We start from the raw sequence: 12,759 nt of genomic DNA, 5'->3' as shown, positions 1-12,759 counted from the left end.
AGCTGGTGATCATTCTGACCATTACATTATTTGCTACCGGTATAATGTACTGGTCATAGTTAAGACTTCATCATAACCTGGTAATGACCCCCTGACTACAGCTTATTACCTACTGTAAAAAGTATTGCAGGGGATAAAGTTGGATATTGAAAACATTGTTCATTACATTTCTATTTGTTTCCATAGTCAACAATTAGTTTCAATCTGCAAAACATTCTTACATTTAAAATAAATCAAACAATTCTATGCACATCTGCATACAGTAATTCTTTCATAATTTACCCACAGACATTACATGCATATAAAGACTGGGGCAGAGTCTATGAAGGCCTATTGCTTTTTATTATTGATGATTATTAAGAGTGGTGTGGTGAGGTAGATCCTCATCAAGGACCTCTGAGCAAAGAAGGCGATCTGGAGCGCAGTGGCCCTTTTGAAGAGTGGTGTGATGGGTCAGATCTGCAGTGATGAGAATCAGCGCATTACAACTTTAGCGATTTGGAGTTTTTTTAACTAGAAAAGGACCTTCCTGAAGAAACATTGTGGATTCAGCTGGCTAAAACTTTTAAAAGTATTTCCACGGTACAAGTTGAAGATTGTGGCAGTTATAGCTTAGAAATGTCTTCAAAGAAGAGCAACTTGCTCATATACATACTTTAGGTCCTCCTCCACCACAGCGGTCAGGTGCACATTTTAGGACTTTATCGACAGCCCGCACACATCAACCTCCCAAGTTCTCTGGCTTTTCATGACACTTACTGTAAGCATAAAAAGAGAATACATTACAGATTGGCATAATGTGGGCATGCAGGACATGACAGAACAGTAACGAACAGTAAAATATATTTAAAATGTCGCATTGTCAATGTCAAATGTCTCAACTGCTCACATTTATTTACCAATTACAATGGAGCACACACGAGTGGTAGCAAAGGCATGTTTGCTCCTCTGTCCCTTCATATTGAAGTGGGACATTAATTCATTGGACATCAATCTGAAACATTTTAAAATTAAACAGTAGTTGGATCATTACATTGTTTAAATTGTCGCTAAATAGGGTAGAGTGTTGCTTAATCCTAATACATGTTTCAATATTACAACAACTTTTTATAAACACACGACTCTACAGTCCCGAGGACATTATCCCGGACAGTTCCCCCAATCCAGGACAGCTTGGCAGTCTTAAAAAAAGAAAGGTAAATACAAAAATGTAAGTATATGTAAAGAGACAAATAGAGACAATAAAATATTCTATTTTTCAGAAGTTGTGTGTCTGTCATATCATTCCTGCAGCAAACATTGCTAGTTTGAAATGGGTGTAATTCGCAAATCTATTCCTCTTCTCTGCAACGTTTGAGTGCGCGACAGGGAGAATGAGCAAGAGAGAAAGGGGAGAAACTTTACATGACTCACCAAGGAAGGTCTAAAAAGGTGAGTTAAAATAGGATGTTATTTGCTTTACAAACGTATATTATTAGAAGTGGTGCTATTTCAATTGGATCTACTTACACTAAGATCAAGCAATCATGGGGAGCGGAATAGCATGTATTTTGGGGAATACAGTCTCAGTGAGACATGATGCAGAGAAAAAACTTTAATGATCATCAGCATAGTACAAACCTAGCTCTAACCAAGCTGTTTAGTAGGAATCAATACACATTATCAAAGAGAAAATAACATTTTTCACACAACTTACTGTCAATGACTATGGATTTAAGAAGGACTGGTTCTGCTCTATCCTTTCCCTGGGATGTGGGAGAATAGGTGGGTGGACAAGCACTGCATCAGGTCATTGACATGTTTAAGGAACTGTAAAGACAGAGACAAATCACGATTCACCTTTAAGTCAACCTAGCTACTACAGAAGACCTGTCTTTAGAAAGTTAGACTTAGCCTAGCAAGTACATTGACTATGTTGCCCTTCAGCAACGGCCAGCAGCATTCCACCCTGCATCCCACTGCTGGCTTACTTTTGAAGCTAAGCAGGGTTGGTCCGAGTCAGTCCCTGTATGGGGGACCAGATGCTGATGGAAGTGGTGTTGGAGGGCCAGTAGGAGGCAATCTTTCCTCTGGTCTTAAAAAATATCCCAATTCCCCAGGGCAGTGATTGGGGACATTGCTCTGTAGGGTGCTGGATGGGACGTTAAACGGGTGTCCTGACTCTCTGTGGCCACTAAAGATCCCATGGCACTTATCGTAAATGTAGGGGTGTTAATCCCAATCTGGCCCTCATACCATCATGGTCACCTAACCATCCCCAGCTTCCAATTGGTTCCTTCATCTCGACTGTAACTATATTCCCCAGGTTGTTGCTGAGAATGTAATAATAAGCAGACAGATGGAGAGAGAGAGACAACAAAACAAAAGCTTTTTACATTTCTTAGTCAGCCGGCTGGATAACTTCTGTCTGCCATCCAAGCTAGAAGATTACTGCAATAAAGAGAATCAATAATTGAAAAGGGTAGTTGAAAGGTGTTAGAATGAGTGTTGAGGGGGGATAGGCAAGGAACCCCGATGAATCAAGAAAAACTTCACATTCTTATTGGGAGGTACATGTTTCAAGAATTAGGCTAGCTAACAATGTTACACACAGTCAATGTTTCCTATTTGCATTCATCAACCCTCTTTCGCGCGCACTCACTCACTCACTCACTCACTCACTCACGACAATGTTGACATGATGACAACCTTTTCTATAAATTATTGTGATCATCTCTCTCCCCCTCTCTCACACACACAAACACATACACACTATTTGTATGAAAATATGACAATATTTTCTAAAGTTATTGTGATCATAATTTCTCTGTCTCACACACACACACACACACACACACACACACACACACACACACACACACACACACACACACACACACACACACACACACACACACACACACACACACACACACACATTTACTGTCATTAGTAACTAAACATATCAAATGTCAAAACATTAGATAGCTAACTGGCTACAGTGGGTACAAATTGAAATTTAACTTACCATGTCCATGGAGGATTAGCCAGAGAGCTAACATTTGCTAGCTAAAATTAGCCAGCTAGCAAAACTTTCCTTGACGTTCTTCTCCCCAACAAACCGCCACTTTACTTACAAAAGTAAATCAAGAATGCATGAGAACATGGACGACCACTTAGCAGTCAAATATTATTATTATTATTTTTTGTGCAAATTTCGAGAAACTGTCGCTTCCAGCTGTGTTGTTGTGTAGCCTACCAGGCGCTCTGTCCCAACGGCCGTATGGAATGTATACGCTTGAGCAGGAAGGCTGCCTGCATGCAGAGATCTATTGCTGCGGCAAGGCATAGTTCCAATCCAAGTTTAAGTTGGGACTGATATGCCTAACGTAAACTCACGTAAACTCGTACATTGCCTTGGTCCGTACAATTGCCCTTATTTTAGCGCCCCAAAAACGTAATACTTCCAGATCAACTGTAATGTCAATACCATTGTAAAGCACAATTTCTCCCCTTTCCAACATGATCAATTACATGACCTAAACGCTGCCCGTTTCTGCATAATTCAAGCAGGCAATGAGCCCCGTCGGGTCTTTTTAAAAATGGCGGGTGGGGAAGCGAAACTAATGCGTGAGAAGTAGAGAGGTTGTGTGGGAAAATTGCTTTTTTTCACTCGATCTGTCCAACTTATCACCTTATCGCCTCTAAAATGTAATTAGAACACTATAAAGAGTTTATATAATGTGTCATTACATACCTATTTGAAGGTTTGTGTCGAATATGAATCGGGTTTTTAGGGCGGTGCTAAAGTGATCTTAGAAGTAAACAGCGTCTTTGAGAATGATGATCGCATGCAATGATGAAGCAAAAAATGACTAGGTATCCCCCCTTACCCCCGTCACTGTCCATTTCTTGTTTTTAAACGATGAGAGAAGTCCTACACCTGGTGGAGAGAGATTGTAAGAAAGAAATAGTTGCTTTATGCGTGCTGTATGTTACGACATGACACGTCACGATGTAACGGAGGGTCCATTTTTTCAACTTTTTTCCAATACTATAGAGCCATTACCATGTTGATCAACGCTTGAATAGAAACCTAGTTCACAGCCCCGATTTTGAAGTCAACACAGTCGCTACAGTCCCATTAGTTTTCTTTGTAGCCTCGTTTGAATGTTGCGGTTGCGCACATTTTTACGGAATGGGGTGAGTTTACCTTACCTGCTTATTTAGATACAGAAATTTAAATAAAATGACTGCACACATTTATGTTAATTGCTTCAAAACATCACAGGAAAATCTAATTGTCATACTGTATTTCCAGGGTCAAATTCAGTGGCAATAATTGTACTAATTATTGGTGGAAATAAATGGGCAAAAAATATTTTTGGGGTAAATCATGGTGGATTGTATAGGATAATGAAATAAAATACATAGGCCTATTTGTTAAATTCTGAAAACAAATTTAGTCATAATAGAACATCAAAATTGCATTCAGTGAAACAGAAGAAAATGTGCAGCAAAACAGTGCAATTACACAGACAAAAGATGACCATTAGAAGCCAACACATACCCAAACTACCACCCAGTAAGCAAAATTACGTCTAAGACGTCTTTTCCAGACATTGACATGTGTAAGCCGTAAGAATTTGTTCTTAACTGACTTGCATAGTTAAACAAAGGTTAAATAAAATATATAAAATAAACGTGCATTTCAGGTGCTGAATGAAAGTTTCGAAAATGTATTTTCTGGATAGTGAAAAAATATCTTATAAGGACTTCGAAAAGACTACCTTTACGGACGTTGAAAATACGTATTTTCAGTACGTTGAATTTAGGTGCTGAATGAAAGGTGAAAATATGTATTTTCCGGACGACAAAAATACGTATTTTCAAGACGCTGAAAATACATAATTTACAGAAGTTGAAAAAACGTATTTTTTGGAAATGAATTCTATGGCCAAAGTTCAACTGCACATACATTCAATTAAATAAGCATTATATCACAATAATATTTTTTCAAGCCTCTTGATATCAAAAAGAGTCTTGTTATTATTGTTCCCATCTGTCACGTGCACTTATGTTAGCCTTTTCAAAAGCTTTAAAACTTGCAGCAATGATGTTCAAAGTAGTCAAACCTAAAGAATAAATCAACAGACCAATTCAACTACAATAACATTCTCGGTAAGGGTTACAGACCACCTAGTAAGCAAAATGACATTGACATCACATGCATTTCAGGTGCTGAATGAAACGTTAGAAGACATCTTATACAGACGTCAAAAATATGACTTAAGCGGAAGTCGAAAAGACGTCTTGTATGGACATCAACAAAACATCTTATATGGACGTTGACGTCTTACAAAAACACTGAAAAGACATCCTTTACGGGGGTTAAAATAGATATTTTCCAGATGTTAAAATCTGGTGCATTTTTGGGGCTGAATGAGAGGTGAAAAGACATCTGTACCAATCTGTCACATGCACTTATGTTAGCTTTTTCAAAAGCTTTAAAACTGGCAGCGATGATGTTCAAAGTATTCCAAAAAACTCATATTTCAAACATCCAGCCTGACAAAAGATACATTTTATGCCTCAACATTAAGTGAATTATTGCCAATATATATTAACAAAGGGGTGTACATTTGGTTTTGATATTTCATGTTTAATATTCATGTAATATTTAGTAATTATTACAGAATTACAGAATAAACCAACAGACCACTTCAACTAGAATACATTTTTTGTTTATCTACCTTAGTTGTATGCACTGACTCTAAGTTGCTCTGGATAAGAGTGTCTGCTGAATGACCAAAATGTAAATGTAAAAACAAACACTTGCAAAGTATGCTGGTTATTATTCGAATGCACTTGGATCCCAAGCCAGTACAAATTTGTTCGGTGCGATCCAAATCTGAACAAATCATAGACGTCTAGGCTGTTTCACAAGTTTGAACATTACAGTAGAGCACAATAGAGCATAGTACAGTATGGTACAGAAAGGTCAAGTTTTATTCAGTAGAGTAGGGTACAGTGCACTATACTTTACTCTAGTGTGCTTTACTATATTGTACTATACTTTACTGTACTGTGTACTGCACTCTGCTGTGCTCTACTGTACTGTACAGTGCTGTCCAAACTTGTGAAACATAGATGTCTAAGATTGGTTCAGATTTTGTCTGAACCAGACCAAATCTGAACCAATTATAGACTTCTATGTTTGGGCCAAATATAGGCCGAACCGGAAGTCTGTGGACATTGAACTCAAGGCCGGTCCAAACCAGACAAAATCTAAACCAAACATAGAAGTCTATGATTGGTCTGGACCAAAAAGTTATGTCCTTGGACGTTGAAATCAAGGCTGGTCCAGACTGCACCAAAAACGTTGGTATAAGATGTCATGAAAAATACGCCTTTATCACTACTTATGCCCCCTGGGTTCTTTCCTGGCAGTGCTTATATTCTGAAGTGACAAGTTGCCAATGAGATAGTTAATAGTCGTGTAAACATTATAATAAATGTATATGTTATCTCACCATGGAAACTCATATCGGATTGTTTTTGTTCATGGGCCGATATAAATATTACAATTTTTCTCATTTTTGTCATGGTTTGTAATGTGGAACCTATAAGGAAAGCATTTATTTAATTTAAAACATTTATTTTCACCTTCATTGTCAAATCATGCACTACAGATTCTTATTCGATTTTTCTTTCACACGTTATCAACTTGTGCATACAAGATACATTTTGATTTGTATGTTTCTTTTCCATACGGGAACCACTCCATATGCGAAAATAATAGTTCAGATGTGGGGTTTATCACAAAAACTTAAACTGAAAAAGAAGCATCCATGAACAAATTACTGTCTTTACCGGCGGCTGCTTACCCGACCATTCATGAGATGATGTTTCCCGCTTGTTTTACGGCTTGAGTTTTTGGTTGGGTATTTATTTGTCTTGATTTCTTGCACCTGCTGCTGTTGAATAGTGGAAATGTTTAAATTTTCGTGGCAGTCTGTGTGCAACAACATGTGCATGTCTATTGCTGTCTGGAAGTTATGGGTCTCCTGAGAGAACGCGAGCATCAAAGCATGATGAGGTTGTTGATCATTCTGCCATGTCCAGCAGATAGAATCGAGCCGATGAAAATCAAACCATTCCGGTCTCAGTGTTGTGGGTTTTGCTCACGGTAGGCTACTGCTCTTCCTCTCGTTGCCGTGGATAAAGAAGAGTGAATGCCAAGGAGAAATATCCAGCAGTTTCAAGCTCCTGCCGCGCAGAGAAGCCACTCAGCTTTCGACTGAAGACATATACCGTTGTCTGTTTCATCTTACTAATGAATCTAGTCAAAACCATGCATGGCGCAGCCCGTCAAATATGCATGTCCTGATGAGTAGGCAAAGACAATTAACTGTTAAGTAGCCTATTATTCAGAAATTTCATTGGAATTGAGATGACTTTACTGAGTAGTATTATCCTATTGAATGTTCTGTGAAGAGCGTCTGCTAAATTATTACCCACACTGATTTAACATATTTCTAAGATAAGAGAGTACCAGTCAAAAGTGTGGGCACACCTACTCATTTAAGGTTTTTCTTTATTTTTACTATGTTCTACATTGTAGAATAATAGTGAAGACATCAAAACTATGAAATAACACATATGGAATCATGTAGTAACCAAAAAAGTGAAACAAATCTAAATATATGTTATATTTGAGATTCTTCAAAGTAGCCACCCTTACCCTTGATGAAAGCTTTGCACACTCTTAGTATTCTCTCAACCAGCTTCATGAGGTAGTCACCTGGAATGCATTTCAATTAACAGGTGTGTCTTGTTAAAAGTGAATTTGTGGGATTTCTTTCCTTAATGCGTTTGAGCCAGTCAGTTGTGTTGTGACAAGGTAGGGTGGTATACAGAAGATAGCCCTATTTGAAAAATACCAAGTCCATATTATGGCAAGAACTGCTTAAATAAGCAAAGAGAAATGACAGTCCATCATTGCTTTAAGACATGAAGTCAGTCAATCCAGAAAATGTCAAGAACTTTGAAAGTTTCTTCAAGTGCAGTCGCAAAAACCCTCAAGCGCCATGATGAATCTTCCTTTCATGAGCAGCGCCACAGGAAAGGAAGACCCAGAGTTACCTCTGCTGTAGAACATAAGTTCATTAGAGTTAACTGCACCTTAGATTTCAGCCCAAATAAATGCTTCACAGAGTCAAGTAACAGACACATAACATCAACTTTTCAGATGAGACTGCATGAATCAGGCCTTCATGGTCGAATTGCTGTAAAGAAACCACTACTAAAGGACACCAAGAAGTAGAGACTTGCTTGGACCAAGAAACACAAGTAATGGACATTAGACCGGTGGAAATCTGTCCTTTGATCTGATGAGTCCAAATTTTAGATTTTTGGTTCCAATATCCGTGTCTTTGTGAGACGCAGAGTAGGTGAACGGATGATTTCTGCATATGTGGTTCCCACCGTGAAGCATGGAGGAGGAGGTGTGGGGGTGCTTTGCTGGTGACACTGTCAATGATTTATTTAGAATTCAAGCCACACTTAACCAGCATGGCTACCACAGCATTCTGCAGCGATACGCCACCCCATCTGGTTTGCACTTAGTGAGACTATAATTCGTTTTTCAACACATCTCCAGGCTATGTAAGGGCTATTTGACCAAGAAGGAGAGTGATGGAGTGCTGCATCAGATCACCTGGCCTCCGCAATCCCCTGACCTCAACCTAATTGAAATGGTTTGGGATGAGTTGGACCGTCGGATTTTAGCAGACGAACATCGGGCAATAGCACGCTTGATGGTCTGGATGAGGATGAGAAAAATAACCACAACTCCCACTATTGGAGGTATCATGCTCACCAAAAAATGTCCCCATGTACCGAATGTGGAAGACAACCACATGATTGAGCCTAAATAATCTTGATTGTAATCATGATATTTAGCACCCTCAATCCTGATTTTTGGATTAGGTGAGTTATTTCTTCAGAATTATCAGGAATGTAAGTACAGCATTCAGCACCAATAACAGCACATCTACCCCCTTGTGAAGACAGAAGATAATCAAGGGCCAAACGATTTTGCATCGCCACAGTCCGAATGGCAACCATCTCAGCCGTAATTAACTCAAGACTCTGTTGTTCTATTTGCTAGGATTTCCAAAGAGTTAGCCATATTAATAACTTCCCATGCTATTTTAGAAATACCATAAGAGGGAAAAGCAATCACAAATAATCTCTCAGTTTCTGTAATCCCACGTTTATTAATGTCTTACATGGGATGGGGTACAACATATCCCAAATAACACGACCCTTGCCACAACTTTGGTAACCAGGAATAGGCGTAGGATCCACAGATAAAGTAAGTCCCAGGAGATATTATACCATTATTGATGATATTACCGAAGGTAATGGCATAAAAAGTAGTCATAGCGCCATTACTGAGAGTCAATTCAACAGACATTAGACATTTCGCAACCTTAGTACTGTCACAGGCAGATAGATAGATCTGTTGTCTGATCACACTGACTCTGTCCTACTTTGACAAACGCATCCTGGTGCAGTTGACACAAGTTTTGTAACCTATTAAAGAAAGTACAAGAAAGTAACCTATTAAAACATAACCACCCAACATGGGCATGTGTAGTAACTAGGTAAGGTGGTCGATGATTAGTGTCATTGGGAATTTCAAATTAAGGAAGGTACTGCAGAACTAGGTCCTCTCGCATGTTGATACTCAGCATTCTCACCCCAATTATACCAATTAATATCTCTCCATATCCCCAACATTTCACTCTGGTTGAAAGGAATAGACCTTAATGAAATATCTGCCCTTGATGTGAATGGTGCATACATACAAACCTAACAACTACTTTGATTGACTACTGTGGCATAGTGTAGAGAGAGGGCTAGAAACGTATTGACGCCCAGTGTCCCTCATCCTGCTGATGCATCTCTGTGTTAGAAATGGAAACACCACCCACATCCTGTATTAGGAGGAAAGGAAAATAATTTCAAACATCCTTCACTTGTCTGCAAGACAATAATATTCAATCGTCCTATTGTCAAGGTAATCATTCACAAAGTCCTTCAAAAGTGACCAGCTCTTCCACACTGGTATCAGTCCCACATAGATAACAATGACAAATTATGCCGGTAATGAGGAATTCTTCTTCCGTTCCACTGGTTGCACTTCACCGGTGATCTTGTATCGTTTCAGGTACAGTCAAGGGATATTGCTGCAGCCTCAGACAATAGATTCTCATAACATGTAAAGAAGGAAATAAAAAGTGAAAGTAAACCCTCTTAACAATAAGGATACCCCCTTTTTTCAATTTTCACCTAAAACGACACACCCAAATCTAACTGACTCTAGCTCAGGCCCTGAAGCAAGGATATGCATATTCTTGGTACCATTTGAAAGGAAACACTTTGAACGTTGTGGAAATGTGAAAGGAATGTAGGTGAATATAACAGAATAGATCTGGTAAAAGATAATACAAAGAGAAAAAAAAAACGTTCTTTTGTAAAAAAAAATCTACCATCTTTGAAATGCAAGAGAAAGGCCATAATGTATTATTCCAGCCCAGGTGCAATTTAGATGTTGTCCACTAGATGGCAGCAGTGTATGCGCAAAGTTTTAGACTGATCCTATGAACCATTGCATTTCCGTTAAAAATGTTGTGTCAAGACTGCCCAAATGTGCCTAATATGTTTATTAATAACTTTTCATGTTCAAAATTATGCACTCTCTTCAAATAATAGCATGGTATTCTTTCACTGTAAATTGGACAGTGCAATTAGATTAACAATAATTTAAGCTTTCTGCCAATATCAGATATGTCTATGTCCTGGGAAGTTTTCTTGTTACTTACAACCTCATGCTAATCGCATTAGCCTATGCTAGCTCAACCGTCCCGTGAAAGAGACACCGATCCTGAAGAAGGAAAGTAACATGTCCTGGTTTCAAGAGATGCTTACTTATATTTCCCTAGGTAATCATGTCCCGATTTTCAGGAAAACGTTAGACATTTCACCTATTATCCACTAAATATTAGCAGATTAGTTACAGATGGGAGCCAGACAGGCTGTGTGTACACCTCATTTGAGAGGTACAGTTCCTTATGGGTATAGATCAAGGATGGACAACTTTGATGGGGGTTGGGGACACAAAAAATCTGAACTCATCATGGGGAGCCGCAGTTGCGCCACCACATCTGATACATTTAATTTTTTATCGTTTTCGCGTAAATTCTGTGCAATTCTACACATTTTGCCATGGGGTGTAGAGAGAAAATGTTGCTGTTATAAAGCAAGTTTGCTGCAATTCTACATAGTTTGCCATGAAAGAAGATTTTGCAATTTTATAATTAATTTCATGCAATTTGACACATTTTGCCATAGGGTGGATAGAAATGTTAACAGTTAATATGATATCTGAGTGAGACTATCTAACAAAGTCAATGGGGGCCCCCGGGCGGTAATTTGACCATGATTACTACAAGTTTAGATAGCTGGCCGCTAGACTAACTTACCAATCTAAAGCATTTTAGCTGACATGGACTAATTGAGTAACAAGAAATCCTGCAATATGCCTTTGATGTATTTTGGAGAAAGAAATTAAGATGTTGACTACTTATTTATTAATTTTATTATTATAATTTTTTTAATTTTACCCCCTTTTCTCCCCAATTTTTCGTGGTATTGTAACGATAGTCTATATCGTCCTCCTCATCGGACGAGGAGAGGCGAGAAGGATCGGACCAATATGCAGAGTGGTTGGTTTCCATGGTAATTTAATAACACGAAAACAAATATGCGATACAAAAATAACAAAATTAAACTACCGTGACAGTCCCGTGTGGCGAAACACTAACAAGGAACAAACACCCACAAACCACACGTGAAACCCCGGCTGCCTAAGTATGATTCTCAATCAGGGACAACAATTGACAGCTGCCTCTGATTGAGAATCATACCAGGCCGAACACACAAAACCCCAACATAGAAAACAACACATAGACAACCCACCCAACTCACGCCCTGACCATACAATACAAGGGAAAGCAGGTCAGGAACGTGACAGGTATCCAATCGCTAGTAATTACTATCTTGTCTCTCCCTAACCCGGACGACGCTAGGCCAATTGTGCGTCACCCCACGGACGTCCCGGTCACGGCCGGCTGCGACAGAGCCTGGGCGCGAACCCAGAGACTCTGGTGGCACAGCTAGCGCTGCGATGCAGTGCCCTAGACCACTGCGCCACCTGGGAGGCCCCGACTACTTATTTTTAAAATACATTTTACCCCGCTTTTCTCCCCAATTTTGTGATATCCAATTGGTAGTTACGATCTTGCCTCATCACTGCAACTTCCCAATAGGCTAGGGAGACGCAAAGGTCGAGTCATGTGTCCTCCGAAACATGACCCCTCAAAATGGTGGAAAATACATAATTGCGGCAAATTGAGGCAAATTTGTTCCTTGTGAGGAGAGGGACCTATGTATCGAATTTCAGGACTCTAGGTCTCACGGGATGAGGGGTGTGCACTTTCAGTTGCTTGTTATAGCTTCACCATGTGGCTCATTAACATGGCATTGCTTAAGAGGGTGTATCTCTTGGACCTTTACCTTTTGCAAAGTCTCTAGCTCTAAGAATAATAATGCCAACAAAGACAATAGGGTTCGCTGCTGAAACACTAATAATAGCCATGTTTGGGTGAGAAGATGAACAGAAATGAAACTGACTACACCGTGCCCATTGTT

General features: G+C 39.2%; 1 protein-coding gene across 3 annotated transcripts in view; it reads right to left on the bottom strand.

The window, feature by feature from the left end:
* LOC129868126 (glutamate receptor ionotropic, kainate 4-like) overlaps nt 1-7,507 on the bottom strand; it is a 101,916-nt gene extending 94,409 nt beyond the window's left edge. For all 3 annotated transcript variants that reach the window (XM_055941786.1, XM_055941787.1, XM_055941788.1), the window contains exon 1: nt 6,867-7,507. The gene's annotated coding sequence lies outside the window, so the exon portion shown is untranslated. The remainder of the gene's footprint in view (nt 1-6,866) is intronic.
* Between the last annotated feature and the right edge of the window lie 5,252 nt (nt 7,508-12,759).

The sequence above is a fragment of the Salvelinus fontinalis genome, chromosome 13 (assembly GCF_029448725.1).
Source record: "Salvelinus fontinalis isolate EN_2023a chromosome 13, ASM2944872v1, whole genome shotgun sequence".
Taxonomy (NCBI): Eukaryota; Metazoa; Chordata; class Actinopteri; order Salmoniformes; family Salmonidae; genus Salvelinus; species Salvelinus fontinalis.
The sequence above is the reverse complement of the archived record's forward strand: the minus strand, read 5'-3'. Positions and strand labels throughout refer to the sequence as shown.